This window comes from Zingiber officinale, chromosome 6A (assembly GCF_018446385.1).
Source record: "Zingiber officinale cultivar Zhangliang chromosome 6A, Zo_v1.1, whole genome shotgun sequence".
NCBI classification, from domain to species: domain Eukaryota; kingdom Viridiplantae; phylum Streptophyta; class Magnoliopsida; order Zingiberales; family Zingiberaceae; genus Zingiber; species Zingiber officinale.
This window is the reverse complement of record NC_055997.1, coordinates 14,648,723-14,666,571: the sequence shown is the minus strand read 5'-3', so window position 1 is coordinate 14,666,571 and position 17,849 is coordinate 14,648,723.

Genomic DNA, 17,849 nt, shown 5'->3' with positions numbered 1-17,849 from the left:
AAAATCCAAACTCAATTCTATAAATCATAGTTTATAAAAACTTGATCTATATATTTTTAATAAAAAAATTATTGTAAATTTTTATAGTTAAGCGTTAAAATAAAAATAAATAAATGTAAACTTTAAAAGGGAGTCATAAATAACGTAACCATTATTCTTTTTTAACGTATTGTTATGACCATCTTATCTTAAAAATTTATATATTATTATTTTTATTTTGACAACTAGGTGATAATAATCAGGTCAACAGCCGGCCACAACACATCTAAGTAACTGTCCATCAGAGCTCATTTGCTTTAGGGAGCGGCTTTTCGTTCGTTTTCCTTTTTTTTTTTAAATTAAAATTATTTTTAATTGTAATTTTTGTTAAAAAATGGTAAAGGAGTTATAAAATTATTTTTAATTGTAATTTTTGTTTTAAAAAATGGTAAAGGAATTAACGAGAGGTTGTAATTTTTGTACGAAAATGTGAAATCATAAAGGGTTGAGACGTATTTTGGATAGTAGAGTGTGAGGGTGGAGCCAATGGTTGATCTACTGGGGTTGTAGTTTAGATCGTTGTAAAAAGGTGGAACCGTCACCTTAACGGTCCCCTAGGTTCGGTCACATAGATATCCAGAGAGAGTAAATCACGGTTAAACTGGACAGGAGGGATGACTGGGTGTTGTAGTTTAGATCGTGATCTTATAGAGGAGAAATAGAGAATGCCAGCCCGAGGCCACTAGCCTGGGTAGATTAGTCCAAGTAGGTCTGCCCTTCAGGCTCCGCCATTGGTGAGAGATGAGTAAAGTTTTTTAATTTGATGTGGCATTGATGAAATATTATGGGAGAGAACTTCCAATGCCATTGGTAGACCAGATCATGGATCGAAATTGATGGTTAGATGGTTTAGAAATACCGGTTCAATGGTTCAACAACAGGATTGTCTCAAGATTTCATGAGGTTCTAAGCAAAAAAAAAAAATATATATATATATATATTTAGACTTTAATAATTTTTTAAAAAAATAAATTTTCTCTTACTCTTTTTCATTCGGACTTTGACCGATGGTTGGTTTATTTTTTTTTAAAAAAATAAAATATTAATTTAAAATAAATTTTTATGTAAAATTTAATTTTTAATTTTTTGAGATGCAAAATTATTAATTAAATTTTTATATTCAAATTTTGATAATATTTTTTTTCCAATTGATAAAAGGGAGACTTAGTGAAAAATCCCTAGCCGTATACATGTTTTTATGTCTGCTCTCCATATGAGTCATTCTTATTTTATACTCCCTATAATTTCTTTTTCACTCCCCGATATATCAATTTACAAATTTATCCCTATTAATTACTTTACCTCTCCCCTGTTTCTTCTTCAAACACAATCTCCATCCGAAAAATCCTATCCAAACAAATCCATAGACAATCCCTACTGACGACCATGTAAAATCCTAAACGTTGAGATTCACCGACCGGCCAAACACTCCGACGGGGAGATTGAAGCAGGCGGCGAAACAGATAGTCGAAGTTTCTTTACCTTACATTAAGCCTCTTATTAGTCCGATCTCGTTGCTTCCAACCAGTCACCTCGAAAAATAATAAGTTTCTTCACTTTTTCAATTTTTTGATCGTTTAGTCGCATTTTGTTTGATTTTCACAATTCATTATTTGTTTGATGTTAGTTATTGTTCGAATTTGTTGGCTTCTCGATTTTCAACAAGTCATTGTGCGATTTGTGCAACATTTTGTGCTATTGGTAATAGTTCATTATATTTTGGTGCCCACTAAATTGATGATGACATGTTTTGGATTAATAATCTTTGCAAACCACTTTGATTTATTATATTTATTTTAATAATTGTTCAGTACTTTCTTGCTGGAAGGAATTTGCATGAGGATAACCACTTTGGGAAGTTGGGCAAAGGGATACTTAGCAAGAATGTGATACTACAATGGGTATAGTTTTATTTTAGTCAAGAGATTGAGATGTGGAGATGAATTAGATGATTGATTATGTTTTGATAATACTAAGAGTTAATGATGAATTAGACAATGTAAGGTGTTTCATGGTAATTAGATGGAATTGGGCGCAAATCAAACTAATGCATTAAAGGAATCAACTGTGATTTAAACCATGCAAATAATTGAGAATATCTTCAATATAATTTAGTGAAAGACACGAAGAAAAAAATAAAAATATGAGTATTTTAGAAGTTTAAAATTATGAAAGGTTATTTCATTAAATATCTAATAAATAAAACTTTTTTAAAAAATAGTCCCTTAACATAAGCTATATTAATTAAATTGTCATAAAATATATTATTTCAGATTTATTTTTCATAAATAGTCCATAGGTTTCATAAAATATGAGGGTGTTTGGTTGAGCTTATAAGCTCTCTAAAACAGCTTATAAGCTGTTTTGGAGCTTATAAGCTCTTCAAATTTATTTGGTAAATTTTTTTCAAACAGCTTATAAGCTATCAAAATAAGTTGTTTTGGAGCTTATAAGCTGTTTTTAAAAAAGTATGGAAGACATTACTTTTTTAAAAAAGATCTTATTTTAATAATTTGTTTATCTAAAATATCCTTATATAATTTCATAAATCTCTATCTTATCCTTCATAAATTTTTATAAGCCTAATATCTTTTTATCTCCGCCGACTTTTCTTCCAACATTGTGTATCTTCTCCGCCAACGCCTCTTTCTAATTTTCTCTCCCCCGGTGCAGAAATTCACTCAAAATCATCTATTAATAAAAATCTCAAAACCCTCTATTATACCATTTTTGGTAATTTTATTAATAAAAAGATCTTATAATACCAAACACATCAATAGCTTTAAGTTGATTGTAATAAGTTCACCCAAACATTTTAACAACTTATTTTTAAAATAAGGCCTAATAATTTATAAGCTTTTAAAATAACTTATAAGTTGTACGAACTTTTAAGCTATTTTTAATAAGTTTAGCCAAAGCAAGAAAATTGAATTATTTATTTTGTGTTTTGAAACCTATGGACTATTTTCCTTCTTTTGTAAGGTTTTAATTTAAGAATTCCTTGATTATAACTAAATGGTGAGTATAAGAAGTCATTTTAAATTTTACATGGATATTATAGTAGTTCATTTATTTATTTTTATCATATTATCATAGTCCATTGTAATAGATCACACTTACTTATTCAACAAATGATTTTTTTTTTAAATCTCACTTATATCACTGATATTTAATATATTAAATGGATTCTTTGTCCAAAATATGGAACACTGTGTTTGATATTTTTATTTTAGAGAGAGCAAGCATATAGAACCAACTAATATAGGGTTATAGAATTTGAGAAATTACATTGTGTATTCCACTTCCTAAAGACAATTTTCTAATGTTATATAAAAATAAAGGTCAATAATATTTGAATGAGTATATTGTTCCTCATTTATGATGTGTTATGAAATTGTATATCATTTTTCAATTTATTTTGTAATTGATATTATGTTATGATTTGATTATGAAATTGTATAATGTTTTCTAATGCAATTTCTCAACCACTTAGGTGACGTAGGTTTTTGTTCAATTTCTTGGAGAAATAGAATCTGGATCAGGATCTTCGAATTTTTCATTTCTGGGTAGTTGCAAGTATAAAAAAGACCTCTATATGATTTCAATTTTTAATGGCTTCAGTCTAATAGAGTTGTTTTTTAATCTTGGAAGAAAATGTAAGAAGATTGCTCCACAAAATGTGATCTTGCAATATCTAGCTCCACATCAGAATATGTATGTGACATTGAATGAAGATGATGATGTCCATATTATGACACATCTTTACACGTCTATGAGATTGACAATAATTAATATGAGAACAGTGAAAAAAGATGAAATGAGTTCCCACAATCTTGAAAGGTAAAAAATTTCTGCCTTGATTTTTTTCCCATAAGAATTAGGTTGATATTGATGATGATGAAATTTATTTATTTGTTTTGCTTTGCTTGATATTTCATTTGTAGATTGCAATTGCTGATGATATCTTTTTAGTTATTTATCATTTTTTATCATATGTTTCATGGAAATATGTTATGGGTGTGCTTCTTGTGAATCTTGATCATGCGTAAGTTTTAGTTTTGAAGACATTGGATCATTTGAACTATTAAATAGAACATGACTATATTCCATTTATGTTGCATTAATAATTTATTAAAAGGTAAAAAATGGGAGATCAACAAAATATTGCACTACTTAAAATAGTTAAAAATAATATCCTATTGTTTATATTTCATACGCATCCATATTTTATATTGTACACATTTCAGTTTCGTTAATAAATCTTTGATAATTATTTAAGAATTGAATGGTGTGTGTTTTGATGTATAAATAGTAGGTTAACTAAAATTGTTTATGCGTACAATGATATTATACTCTCTGTTCAATTGATAAGGTTTGAAACTGAAGAAGAGACACAGACTAGTAATGATGACCATCTTGAAGTGGGGTTGGTAAGAAATTCCATAGACGTTTAGAGTCATTACATCTGTGGAGAGGGCCAAATATTCAAGGATGTTGCAGAATTTCAAAAATGTGTTAAAAATTATGCAGTTGCTACGAAACAGTCATTTTTTTATAAAAATAATGATAATAAGAAGGTTTTTCTTGTCTGTAGCACAAACAACAATTCTTGGAGAATATATGCTTCAAGACATAAAGCTGACAAATTTTTTGGCATTAGAAAATGCAATATCATTCATTCTTATGGAGATGACAATCTTCGTAGTAGAGGATATCCTAAAGTTGATGCTACCTGAGTTTCTAATATTGTGATGGACATATTGAGGGGAGAGCCCTCGTATCGACCATGCATGATATTGAAAGATATTCACAGAGATTATGGGGTCGAGCTTAATTACAACAAGGTTTGGAAAGGGAAGGAATTGGCAATGCATGACATTCATGGTGTAGAGGAGGGGGTGTATGATAGATTAAGATGGTATTGTAGTGCTATCAAAGAAACTAATCCTGGAAGTTTTGTCGAGTGTGAAATTGATCATTGTAGTAATAACTTTAAACGATTATTCATATGTTTCAACGTATGTGCAACTAGTTTTATCAATGGATGTAGGCCCTTGATTTTCTTGGATGACACTCACGTAAAGAATAAATACAAGGGATGTATTTTGGTTGCTGTGGTAAAGGATTCTAATGATGATCTTTTCACATTAGCATACTCAGTTGTAGATGTTGAAAATGATGATAATTGGGGATGGTTTTGTTTCCAACTTAAAAGTGCTTTGCTTTCACATCGCTTTATTGGGTTCCATGAGTTTATCTTTTTCTCTGACAGACATCCTGGGATAATCAACGCTATTCAGTTAGTATTCCCAGACAGTCATCATGCCTACTGTTTAAGGCATTTGGTAGATAATTTCGTGAAACAAGTTTGTCTAATGGTATACTTTTCTTAGGAAACATTACTTTTTAGATATTACTTTGTGTATACTAGTTTATATTTTTTTTTTTTGTTATTTGAATGTAGGTCATGTGAGGCTACCCACTTCATAACAAAAAATATTGGTCATCTGTTTTCAAGAAAGCTGCATATGCCCTACCGAGACAAAAGTTTCAAGAACATATTAACAATATAATGTTGGGACCTTTGTGTCCGCTAGAGGGGGGGGTGAATAGCGGTTCATCGCGCACTTGCGTCGTTTGCTTCGTCTTGATGGTTTACAGTCTCGAAGACAAACTATACAATGCTAACAAGTAGGATTTACTTGGTATCCACCTCAAGAAGAGGTGACTAATCCAAGGATCCATACACTGACTCACTCTTTCACTATGAAATACTCCTTCCCGGTCGCAGCCGGAGGCGGAGAAGCCTCGTACAAATTCAAACACACAAATACAACTCACACAAGAAGAGAAATACAAAAATACAAGTGAAAACGCACTCTTCTTGCTTACTTATTGTGTGTTGTTGTTGCCTCTTGAATCTTGGAGATGCACTCCAAGAACCCTAAAAAACTGGCAAGAAACTTGGAGGAAATCGCTGGTGAAGATTGCAGAAAGCCGTAGGAAGAAATCGCAAAGATCTACGGAGAAAACTCTCCGCGAAGGCTTTAAACAGTGCTCTCAATCGATCCAATTCATCCCCAATCGATTGCCACGTCAGCACCGCTCCATCGCAGCCGTCCATCACCTGCATCCTGCCCAACGGTCGAATTCCAATCGATCGACCGATCGATTGGGAACATCTGAATCGATCGGTGGATCGATTCAGAAAGTTTATGTGTTCTCGCGATCGCGCGAGAACTCCCCTGCCCAATCAATCGACTGATCGATCGGCAGATCGACAGATCGGCAGATCGACAGATCGACTGATCGATCGACAGCTCCCAATCGATCGCCTGATCAATTGGGAAGGCCTCTGTGCTCGCGAATTATGGTCCCAATCGATCGACCAATCGATTGGGCCATTCCTTCCTTCGCAGCACACTCCAATCGATCCACTGATCGATTGGACCCTGGTTCAATCGATCGCCCGATCGATATACCAGCCTGAACTTGACTCAAACTCAAGTCTAAAATCTCCAACCCAACTCCTGGTCAACCGTGACCTGTTGGGTCTCCATGCCTAACATTTGGCTACACCCGACCAACCTCGAACTAACCTTCTAGCCTCCTCCATCAGCCTTGCGTCCCTCGGATATCTCCCCATCATTCACATCTTGCCTTCAAGAGCTTCCTTCGGCCTCATCCTAGTTGTTGAGTTCTCCTTGCCAAGTCACACTAGGACTTACCTTGCCAAGACTACATGTTTGGACTTACAACCTTTGCCAAGATCACACTTGGACTTTCCAATTGCCTGGTGTTAGGACCAAAAGTAGCTAGAGGGGGGGTGAATAGCTCGTCGCGTTCGCTCGGTGCTTGGCGTTGCTCGGCGTTGCTTGGCGTTGCTTGTTTCTTCAAGAATATGCAGCGAAAATACAAAGAAACAATCACACAACGCTAACACGGTTGGTTTACTTGGTATCCATCTCACAAGAGGTGACTAATCCAAGGATCCACACCAACACACACACCCTCCACTAAATAAAACTCTCCTTTATGGTAACTACCAAGGGCGGAGAAGCCCTACAAGACTCAATACAAGAAGAGAGGGAAAGGATACAAGAAATACAAGCTTACAAGCTTACAATGAGTATAAACCCTAACCCTAGCTTCTCTTCTTGGCTTTGATCCGCCTCTTGACTTGGAAAACTTCCAAGATCCTTCAAGAACTGGCGATCTGAGCTTTGTGAGTGCTGTGGAGGAGATGGCGAGAAATCTGGAGTGAATCGGAGAAGAGATGCCGAAGGAAATGAACGCCTGCGGCCTTTATCGACGCCAACGGTCGGATCCCGATCGATTCGAATGTTCCCAATCGATCGGGGAGGCTTTGGATCGACTCACGGATCGATCCAGAGTGCCTCTGTGCTCTGGAAAAACGCCTGGATCGATCCACGGATCGATCCAGCGCTTATCGCACGAAGCAGCCGCGTCCCAATCGATCCACTGATCGATTGGAACATCTGGATCGATCCACGGATCGATCCAGAGGCTCTCTGTTCGCTTAGGAGAAGCTTGGATCGATCCACTGATCGATTCAGCTCCTGGATCGATCCACTGATCGATCCAACACTTGGTTTTTGCCCAAAACCAAGTTCCAAGCCTCTCAAACCAACATCCGGTTAACCTTGACCTATTGGTACATCATGCCTAGCATCTGGTCACTCCTTTGACCTGCTAGGACTTCCCACCAAGTGTCTGGTCAATCCCTTTGACCCACTTAGACTTTTCTATTCATGCCAAGTATCTGGTCACTCCCTTGACCTACTTGGACTTCCATCAGATGTCTGGTCAATCCCTTTGATCTATCTGTATTTCCTCGTACCAAGTATCCAGTCAATCCTTTGACCTACTTGGACTTCCCAACACCAGATGTCCGATCATCCTTGATCCATCTGGATTTTCCCTTGCCTGGCTTCACTCACCAGGACTTTTACCTAGCTTCACTCACTAGGTTTTTCCATCTGCCTAGCTTCACTCACTAGGTTTTTCCATCTGCCTAGCTTCACTCACTAGGGCTTTCACCTGACTTCACTCACCAGGACTTTCACCTAGCTTCACTCACTAGGGTTTTCCTTCTGCCTGGCTTCACTCACCAGGACTTTCACCTAGCTTCACTCACTAGGGTTTTCACCTGGTTTCACTCACCAGGACTTTCACCTAGCTTCACTCACTAGGACTTTCACCTAGCTTCACTCACTAGGGTTTTCCTTCTGCCTGGCTTCACTCACCAGGACTTCCCTGTCAAGTATCCGGTCAACCTTGACCTACTTGACTCTTCTTCAATCAATTTCTTATTGTCAAACATCTAAACTCAAACCAAGACTCAGCTTGGTCACCCAGGTCAACCTTGACCTGAGGGATGTTGCACCAATAATCTCCCCCTTTTTGATGTTTGACAATACCACAATAACACTTACAATACCACATGTAAGTTAGGCTAATCCTATAGCCTCAATCTTCATGCCACTAGGTAATGAACATATAAATTAAGCTCTTCATTCTCCCCCTACGAGGGCACACTCCCTCTAGGTAATGAAAGCCTAACTTACACCCATTCATAGGTCCTTTCATTCTCCCCCTATTGGCACACATCAACCCATCTTTGGGCACACATCAACCCATGCCCCAATTTTGGGTACACATCAACAAATCCATTTGTTGACGACTCTCCCCCTGAAGAGTTACTCATCATTGTTCACAACATCACTCGTTGTGATCAACACGATAATGAAGGTCCCATACCCTTCATTTATCCTTAACTTCTCTCTCAATGTAGACAAATACCCAACCTTGAGCATTATCTAACCACTTGAGTTCCCACTTTAAATAATGAGGATATCCACTCCCCATTTCAAGTTCAAAAGCTCATACATGAGCATTTTCTTTAAAGAAGGTTAACCACCTTCCAAGGTTCATGAAAAGTAATTTTTCATGTCTTTAAGGAGTCCCTCCCCCTAAAGACATGGTGGTGAACTTCTGTCATTGCACCAACAATGACTTGGAATCCCTAAACCTTTAGGAAACCCAAATTTAGAAGTTTTGAGGTTCAAATACTCAAAATTTGAAACAAACCTCAACCTAAACTTCAATGAAGCCTTCCTTAACCAATCCATCCTTGTTTTCACATGAAAACACCCTTTGTATGTATACAAATATATTTTAGGGGTTTGGAGTGGTTACCTAGACTCAAAGAGGTTCAAAGATGCTGAAATCAAGCCTTCCAAGCAAAAATCAGTAACTTGGATCGATTGGAGTTGGGTTCCAATCGATTGAACCTTTCTGAATCGATCCACTGATCGATTCAGACTACCTGGATCGATCGGCTGATCGATCCAGCGAGCTTCTGCTCGCGGGAGACTTGCCTTCTGAATCGATCCACGGATCGATTCGGACACTCCAATCGATCCATGGATCGATCGGAGCTCTGATAGTTGCTGAAATTCCATTTCAGTCAACTTCAGAAACCCCTAGAAAATTCTACAAAAATCCAAAAATCATGAAATTTCGTGTAGACATTATTTAGGGCATACTTAATCATGGAAAAATAGCTTTCTATGAAAATACATCATATTTTCAAAGATTGACACAAACTTGAAAACTTGCAAAAACTTTAGTGTTTTTCTTCAATTTTGTGTCTAACTATTCAATGGTGATTACTATCAAAAGATAGCCTTCACCAAGGTTTTCCAAAAACATTTTAAAAACATTTTCAAAACCAATACCCCATCATGTTCCTTGGGCATAATGCACATGACTTGTACATTAGCTTTCCCAATGATGGGAAAACACATAACTATGTGTTTTGATGAACCTAAAACTCAAAAGAATGCACTAAATCAACATCTTGAGTTTTGTTCATCTTCCTAACATCTCACTTGTATCTAATGTACACTAAAACACGGACAAGTCACCTTATAGTCCTTGTGAGATGTGGGATTTTGATTTTTCCCTAATCTAGGGATCATGCATATCTATCTAGGCATTCTAGAGATATTAGACATCCACCTAGGATGTCACTTGTCAATAATTGTTGTTAAATGTCATTCGTCCTTAATTACAAGGAATTAAACTTAATGCATGATTATGTTATGGCATACATCAAAAGAAAATAATTTTCAAAAGAAAATATCCTATTACTATATGATGTATGAATGTCATGACATGATATTTTTGGAGTTTTCATAATAAAACAATGAATTAAAAAATAGACATGATGTCATGGCATATGATGGGCAAGCAATCATGGCAATGTTTAGCATAAATAAAATATACCTAGATTACCTATCTAAATATCCTTAATTACTTAGCTAAACTCAAAATATACCACTTGTTTTAACTTAAAACGATACCACTTGTTTTAATTTAAAACATTAAACCTAGATTGCCCTAACTACTTCAAAGAAATGTCAAAACCTAAATTGACATTTCTTATTTCTCTTGATTTGTTTATGCCACTTAATAATTAAACATATCCTCAAATGTTGGCATATTTCATTTTTCCACAAGAGTAACACTAAGAAAATACCAAAGTCCCAACTTGGTATTTCTCATATTTTTCTAATTTGTGCCTTTTTAAGATAAAATCAATTTTTCCACCAATAGACACATGTTACTCTTTCAAGAAGTAATCAATAGGTCCATTTCATTTTCAAAGGTTAACTAAAACCTTGAAAATGCTCCTTGAGTGTCAATTTCCTCAAAGTTAGGTTAACTACCCTTCTAATCGGAGTTGACACTCTCTAACCCATCTATGGGGTAGAGAAGATGCTCCTAGGAACCCAACACCTATTGGTGCTCCTTGGATGCTCTAGGTACTCACTAGGGATAACTTCCCTAGATACCTTCCTAGTGACCTTGTTGGGCTTCTTAGAAGCCTTGGTCACACTTTCTAGGTCAACTCTAGGGATAGCCTCCCTTGTGACCTTGTTAGTGACTTTCTTAGACTTCTTAGAAGTCTTAGTCACTTTGGTTGCAAAGATACTTCTAGGGATATCTTCCCTTGTATCTTTGACTTGACCTCTAGACTTAGGGTTTGTTCCATAGCTATATGGAACCCTATGATAACTAGGCACATCCTTTTTAGCTTTGGGTTTGTAACCCAAACCTCTATAGCCATTGGATGACCTTTGTGCTCCTAGCCCTAGGTATTGCTCATTTTGCCCTTTAAGGATATTCTCCATCCTTTTTAGGGTCTTTTCTAGTTTGTCAAGTCTTGACCTCAAGACTTGATTTTCTATCATTAAATCCTTAGGTTTTGGTCCATGAGCATTTTTGATCTTGGGCATGTGTCTATTTTCCTTAGTGTTCCCGCCCAAGTGTCTATCTACCTCCCTAACCTTAGGTTGGGTAGTTTTGGCATGTAGGGCACATGTTTTTCCTTAAAGCCCTCATGCTTTCTATTCTTATGGTAAATTGCATTAAAATGATAAAAGTTAGAACTATCATGCTTTTCACCATAATGTAAGGGGGTAGGCTCAATAAAAGATATCTTCTTCTTTACCTTGGAGGCTCCCCCTTGACTAGTGCCTCCTTGAGCCTTGACCACCTTCTTCCCCTTGGGGCATTGACTTCGGTAATGCCTCTTTTGATTGCAAGAGAAACATATAATATACTCCTTGCTCTTCTTTGTGTTGGGGATGATCTCCTTGGGCTTCGCCTTGCCCTTTTGTGCCACTTTGCCCTTCTTCTTGGCCAATTTAGGACACTTGCTCTTGTAGTGTCCATTTTCCCTACACTCAAAACATATTATATGATTTTTATTTTTAATTGAAACATTTATACCTTTGTGTGTAGGGGTGACATCTTTTCCTTTGGATCCGGAGGTAGAAGCTTCCTCTTGATCGGACCTTGATTCCCCTCCATTTGATTTTTCTTGACTTGTGGAGGTAGAAGCTTCTTCCTCCCCTTCTTCTCTTGACCCGGATGTAGAAGCTTCTCCTTCTTCTTGATCCGGTGTCACCAAGAATTGCTCCCCCTCAATCCTAGAGGTGGAGGCTTCATCATCTTGAATATGAAACAAGGAGTATGCTCCCTCCTTGTTCCCTTCGTTGCATTCCCTTGAGGATGAAGCTTCTTGGATTTCTTCTTCTTCGGAGGTTGAGCATCTCTCAACCTCGGAGCCCTCCTCTTGGTCTTGCTCCAAAGAGTCACCCTCTCTGGATACTTCTTGCTCTTGTACAGTGGAGGGGATCTCTTCATGAAGCTTGACCAATTTGCTCCATAATTCCATTGCATCTTCAAATTCTCCAATTTTGCAAAGGATGGTGCTTGGCAATAAATTTACCAAAAGCTTGGTCACTTTATCATTTGCCTCGCACCTTTGGACTTGCTCTTGGCTCCACTTGCTCCTCTTGAGAACTTTTCCCTTTGAATTTCTTGGAGCCTCGAAGCCTTCCATTAGAGCAAACCATTGCTCTATCTCCATCATAAGAAAATTTTTAATTCTTGATTTCCAAGAATCAAAACTCGTGAAAGTGTATGGTGGAGCCACCCTTGTGTCAAATCCAAGTCCATCTTGGAATTGCATCTTGAAGTTGAGCTTTTTGATATCTTTGACTTTGACAATTTTTGCTTCAACTTCTTCACCCTCTAGCTTTTCTTGTTATGCTTGACCCTTCCGGCGATGATTCCGGTGAAGAGCGGCCTCGCTCTGATACCACTTGTTAGGACCAAAAGTAGCTAGAGGGGGGGGGATGAATAGCTCGTCGCGTTCGCTCGGTGCTTGGCGTTGCTCGGCGTTGCTTGGCGTTGCTTGGCGTTGCTTGTTTCTTCAAGAATATGCAGCGGAAATACAAAGAAACAATCACACAACGCTAACACGGTTGGTTTACTTGGTATCCACCTCACAAGAGGTGACTAATCCAAGGATCCACACCAACACACACACCATCCACTAAATAAAACTCTCCTTTATGGTAACTACCAAGGGCGGAGAAGCCCTACAAGACTTAATACAAGAAGAGAGGGAAAGGATACAAGAAATACAAGTTTACAAGCTTACAATGAGTATAAACCCTAACCCTAGCTTCTCTTCTTGGCTTTGATCCGCCTCTTGACTTGGAAAACTTCCAAGATCCTTCAAGAACTGGCGATTTGAGCTTTGTGAGTGCTGTGGAGGAGCTGGCGAGAAATCTGGAGTGAATCGGAGAAGAGATGCCGAAGGAAATGAACGCATGCGGCCTTTATCGACGCCAACGGTCGGATCCCGATCGATTCGAATGTTCCCAATCGATCGGGGAGGCTTTGGATCGACTCACGGATCGATCCAGAGTGCCTCTGTGCTCTGGAAAAGCGCCTGGATCGATCCACGGATCGATCCAGCGCTTATCGCGCGAAGCAGCCGCGTCCCAATCGATCCACTGATCGATTGGAACATCTGGATCGATCCACGGATCGATCCAGAGGCTCTCTGTTCGCTTAGGAGAAGCCTGGATCGATCCACTGATCGATCCAACACTTGGTTTTTGCCCAAAACCAAGTTCCAAGCCTCTCAAACCAACATCTGGTCAACCTTGACCTGTTGGTACATCATGCCTAGCATCTGGTCACTCCTTTGACCTGCTAGGACTTCCCACCAAGTGTCTGGTCAATCCCTTTGACCCACTTAGACTTTTCTATTCATGCCAAGTATCTGGTCACTCCCTTGACCTACTTGGACTTCCATCAGATGTCTGGTCAATCCCTTTGACCTATCTGTATTTCCTCGTGCCAAGTATCCAGTCAATCCTTTGACCTACTTGGACTTCCCAACACCAGATGTCCGATCATCCTTGATCCATCCGGATTTTCCTGGCTTCACTCACCAGGACTTTCACCTAGCTTCACTCACTAGGGTTTTCCATCTGCCTAGCTTCACTCACTAGGGCTTTCACCTGGCTTCACTCACCAGGACTTTCACCTAGCTTCACTCACTAGGGTTTTCCATCTGCCTAGCTTCACTCACTAGGGCTTTCACCTGACTTCACTCACCAGGACTTTCACCTAGCTTCACTCACTAGGATTTTCCTTCTGCCTGGCTTCACTCACCAGGACTTTCACCTAGCTTCACTCACTAGGGTTTTCACCTGGTTTCACTCACCAGGACTTTCACCTAGCTTCACTCACTAGGACTTTCACCTAGCTTCACTCACTAGGGTTTTCCTTCTGCCTGGCTTCACTCACCAGGACTTCCCTGTCAAGTATCCGGTCAACCTTGACCTACTTGACTCTTCTTCAATCAATTTCTTATTGTCAAACATCTAAACTCAAACCAAGACTCAGCTTGGTCACCCAGGTCAACCTTGACCTGAGGGATGTTGCACCAACACCTGGCTCCTCACCAGGACTTTCTCTTTTGCCAAGATCACACTTGGACTTTCCAATTGCCTGGCTCCTCACCAGGACTTTCTCCATTGCTAAGATCACACTTCGACTTTCCAATTGCCTGGCTCCTCACCAGGATTTTCCCCTGCCTAGCTCCTCACTAGGACTTCACCACTACCTAACTTCCAGTTAGGACTTTCAGACGCCTAACCTCCAGTTAGGACTTACTCAGTCAAGTCTCCTGCCATCCCTGACCTACTTGACTTGTCTTCTTATCAACTTGGTCAACCCTTTGACCATCTCCATAACCAGACGATTGCTCCAGCAATCTCCTTATATTGTTAATCTCCTTATATTGTCAAACATCAAAACTCAAATCCCGACTCAAGCTTGACTCAACTTAAGCTTAGTCAAATTGGTCAAACTTGACCAAAGGAAATTGCCCCAACATATAATACGATCAATGCCACATGCTAAAGACTTCATAGTATCTTCGTGTCCAGAAAGTTGGGCAAATGCATGTTTTCTAGGAAATTGGTGGGGTGTCATGAATAATAACATAGCCGAATCTTGGAATAATTGGGTTTAAACAACACGGTTTCTTCCTATTGTGCCCATGGTGGACCATATAAGCATTCAAATTATGGACATGATGCACAGACGACGTGAAGCAACAATGGGGATGGTTAAAAGATTGAGTCTATCAAAGGAGAATGCTCTTGCAAAAACATATGCTGAATCTCACAGCTTGAAACTACATAAGGCATGCGACTGGAGTTTTGAGGTTGTGGATGGGGATAAATCATTTGATGTTAATTTGTCTGCTATGACTTGCTCATGCAGACCATGGCAGGTTAATAGGTTTCCATGCAAACATACATGTGCAGCAATAGAGACAAAGTCATATTTGTCATTATATAGTTTCTGTGACAAATACTTTAAGATAGAGTTGTATCGTGAAAGCTACAGAGGAATCTTAAATCCAATCCCTACATGTCACATGTATGAGTCCAATCTAGAGCACTCATTTGTAATCAGTGCTCCTGATGTTCGAAGCCAACCAGGCAGAAGAAGAACTCAAAGGATACCTTCACAAGTCGAAAAACGTGTGACAAAGTGTGGTCGATGTCATGGGCGAGACCATAACCGACGCAGTTGCAAAGAAGCCATTAACTAACTCTGCTTTTGTTTTGTGAAATAGTGTGAAACTATTTGATTTACAAGTAAATCATTGAAATTTCTTTAACGAGCATGTACTCATATATTTGAACTAAAGATTATGATTATTCTAAAAACAACTAATATGTTTTCCAATATACAGGAAAAGGGGATGATAGAACAAAGAAGAAGTGAGGATGTATCGACAAGAAGGTGTACTCGATCAAGCGGCAGTATTCGTGGCATGTTGTTGCGTTGATGGTCCTTTTTTGTTATTGTATTCTGTTAAGTCAATGACTCCTATGTACTATTTATGAAATGTGAGCTTATTAGTAGTTGATGTTTGAGAATGGTGTGATATCTATATTTCATACTTTTAGTAAGTGACTTGTATTTGTTGTTATTGTGTCGGTGTATTTTCTAATTCAATCATGAAATTGAATGTTTAGTATACTCTTTATTTCCATGTCATTTGTGGATATAGTAACATGTGTAATAGGATCTCGTCAAAATTTCATCAAAAAATAATGATAGTGAAATAATAATGGTAGTAACTTATTTTGCTACTTAGTTACTAATTATATGTGAGGTTGCAACTGTTAGAATGTATACTAAAAGCCTAGCTTTTGTATAAACACTTATTTTGAAATGAGAATCACATTGGTCAAATGACTACATTTAGTTAAATGCAGTTGTCCATTTAATTTATATTGTAGATAGCATGGTGTGTGGTGTCATACAGAAGATCATGTTATCAGTTTCTTATAAATTATAAATAGAAGCTCACACCCAAGAAGGATTGAGACAAACCATTGAAATGGTTGTAGTGTAATTTGGTACTAATTTATCCTGACTATAAAATTACACTAGTACACTATGTGTATAGAGCAGGACCATTTGAGATTGTTCCTTTTATGGATGTGCGACTCTTAATCCTGATATAATAACAAGCACATGTACTTAGTATTTATTTCTTTAATTTATCAAAGGGTGAGATTTATGTTTTCCTTTATGTTTTCCTAGTTAGTTATTTGGGATTTACCTTGTTTGTTTCGAAAGCATCACATCTGTTTCCACTATGTTGATGCTCGCCCTTTGAGTCTCATGGCAATTAACTTTACCTTCATCCGATCTAGAACTCGCTTGTAGTCGAAGATCTGCTCTACTTCGTTGATCAGTCATTGAAGTCCTCTACTCGCAACGAATCATAAAATTTAAGCAAATCTCAAATCTAAAGTCACCAGTAGGCTCCTCTCATTCGCGACGTTCCTGAGGAAGAGTCCCGCCAATGATATGAGTTCTTGAAGGAAGACTCCGATCCACAATCTAAAATCTCATGATCTTCGAGATCTCGCACCGCTATACACTAGGTTAAATTGGCAATTTACCATCGTAAATCTTGAATCATCATTATGTCTTGGATGTTATGACCATAAGGCTCAGTTTCCTCTGTTGAAGCTTGCCTGTTGTGGCAACCGCAACTATGACCACGACGACTTGCCATTGGATCTGACGATGACCTTCTCGTGCTCTGATACCAATTGGTGCCAGATAGGATAACAATTATCCTCCAGACAAATGAGAAAAGGGAAATTGAGGAGAAGACAAGAAAAAGAACCTTACAAAATGAAATTTTTATTAAAATTAGAGGGTTGATTCCTCTACATCTAAACAGGATTCTTATATAGACTACCACCTAAAACCTAAATAAGGAAAGAAATTACAATTGACATATCTTAATTTCAATCTTGTAAAGAAAGGAAATAGACTTTTATCTGAAAAGGAAAGTAATTAACTTAATGATCTTAACTCAAATCAAGACACGGATCAAGATAAATCTTCTCTAAAAAATACCAAGAATACTAAAATTATCCTAAATACCAAAAAAAAAAAATTAAAAAATACCAAAAATAACAAAAAGACCTTGAAGAGGGTATAAAAGGTGGAATTTGGGATTGAAAATTTGATGATTATGGTTTCATTTGTAAAAAATGTAGGGTTTTTTAAATTATGCACTTATGGCGATAGATAGAGTTTGGTTCTGATTTTTAAATCAAAAGTTATGACCGTTTGAAGACTCAAATTGAGCTTCATCATGAGTTGAACCTACATCAACAGTTCAGAACCACCGATTTAACAACTCCTAAGGGGTCGATCCTTAATCGTCTAAGATAGTTACGGTTCACGATTCGTATATAGTTCACAGTTCGTATACCGTTCACCATGGTTCAAAATTATTATATTATTTTTTTTTAAAAAAATATTGATTTATAAAATTATTTGTCGGACTTGATGGACTTATTAGGAATAAT